We start from the raw sequence: 2,055 nt of genomic DNA, 5'->3' as shown, positions 1-2,055 counted from the left end.
GAGAAATATAACTGAAATTTGATCTCTAAATGCACCATTTGCTCTTAAACTATGATCTAAAATGAAAAATATATTTTGACAAAGTGGTTCAAGTTAAAAATTGTTGCATTTTGCCTTTAATAGGTTGAATATGTAAGTTCGGGTAAGGTTTAATGTTTTATAACCTTTCCGGGCACAAAACAGTTGAATATGTTTGAATATGATATTTTGGTTAAGGTTGATGATTTATGACCTTTCCGGGTAAGCTTAGTCATTTTTGACTAACTTTATGATTTTCGGGCATGCTTTGAAGTGTTTACACTTTCCGGGTAGAGTACACTGTTGTACTCATTTCCCGAGCAAGCTTGAAGTCTTAAGATGATTATGTGTTGTTATAGCTAGCTTTTAACAAAAAATTCTTGTTTCGGGCAAGCTATGCATGTTATATGCTGATTGTGATTCCAAGCAAACTTTATGAACTTAGTCATGTACATCAAGTAAGCTTTGTGATTTGTGTGAATATGTTGTTAGGAAAGGTTTGTTAATCTTTCAGGGCATGCTTAGATATTACTATTTAAGTTTGTCATTTTTCGGGTATGGTTTGGCATGTTGAAATCCCTCGGGTAAGGGCATACCTGATGATTGAATATGTTTATCCTAGCAAGCTTAGTGCTAACATAGGATTTTTGGGCAAGCTCTTTGAAATTTTAGACTATAGCACACTTAAATGTTTATGTGTTTTAATTTCATTCCGAGCATGCTCTGTGATATGTGTGTTTATGATTTCATTGAAATTACAAGTGTTTTCGGGCAAACTTTGTTTTCCGGGCACACTTTATATTTCGGGTACACTTTTGTTCCCTCAATATACTTGGTAATTTCAAACTTAACTTTCCAAGTACACTGTCTACTAGAAATCCTTTTCCGGGCACACTTTGTACTATATGAAGGTTATTCGGGTATACTTTGCATTAGAAAGGTGTTCGGGCAAACTATTCTCTTGAATGATTGCTCGGGCACACTATGTTTTCTAGTATGCTTGATTGAATATGTTATTTAGTATGATAAAATTGATTATGATTTTTATTAGGGTTTATGCTAGATAAGTTTTAATTTGAAATTAAGAAATCTATATGGGTGTCTTGATTGATTCCTAGTAAGGATGTTTATTTGATGTTTATACTTGATTATTTGCCTTGTAAATAATATCTCAAGAAATCTAGTATTTCGGGTAAGCTTTCTTCATTATCTCTTAACATTAAATTAAATAGCTTGATCGAGCAAGGTTTATAAATAGAAGGATTCGGGCAAACTTTGTATATTCAAAAATGAAAATTTTCCAAGCAAAGTTTGGCCGGGTAAGCTTTGTAAGTGGATGTATACCGAGTAGACTTTGAAAAGAATAATTCCGAGTAAGGTTTTATTAACTTAAAAGATAAATATTGTTTTTAATATCAAGTGGATAATGTTACCGTTTGACAGCTAATAATTCACAAAATGACAAAAAGCATTTAAAACCCACTTTCAAAAGGTATATAAGAGGGAGTTAGGTAAAATTTTCAACATTATTTTTCCCTCTCTCTCCTTCCACTGCAACTGCTTACTCGCAAAGAAACCCAAACCTATCACATTCTATTATTCCTAACCCTAACTAGAATTAGCCCTCTAATTCCGACTCGGTAAGAAACAATAATGTGTTTTTCGACCACGATTAGACTATAATGGGCTTTGATTATATATCTGATTACTAATACTCTATTTATGTGTTTAGGTTATAAATTTTTCGAAGAACAGGTTCTTGATGATTTTCTCTCTTTTCTTTCTTCTTCATTTTTGTACCTTGAAATGATCTAAAAGTACTGAACTTTATAACTAATTTCACTTTGAATATGTTTGTTTATGTGATTCAGATATGGCAGACGATGAACCCAAGTATGTCTTCGAACCAAAACATAATATGTGTGCACTTCTACAAGTCACACCTGAAAATGAGCCGTTGGCTAGGATGATAACTTGGATGGCTCGGTCCAATGTCAGTTTCGCATTCACTGAAAGCCCTGTAATTTACAGAAATCA

This window comes from Bidens hawaiensis, unplaced genomic scaffold, assembly GCF_021521415.1.
Source record: "Bidens hawaiensis isolate Kalapana, Puna unplaced genomic scaffold, B.hawaiensis_p1.1 tig00067577_1, whole genome shotgun sequence".
NCBI lineage: Eukaryota > Viridiplantae > Streptophyta > Magnoliopsida > Asterales > Asteraceae > Bidens > Bidens hawaiensis.
The sequence above is the reverse complement of the archived record's forward strand: the minus strand, read 5'-3'. Positions refer to the sequence as shown.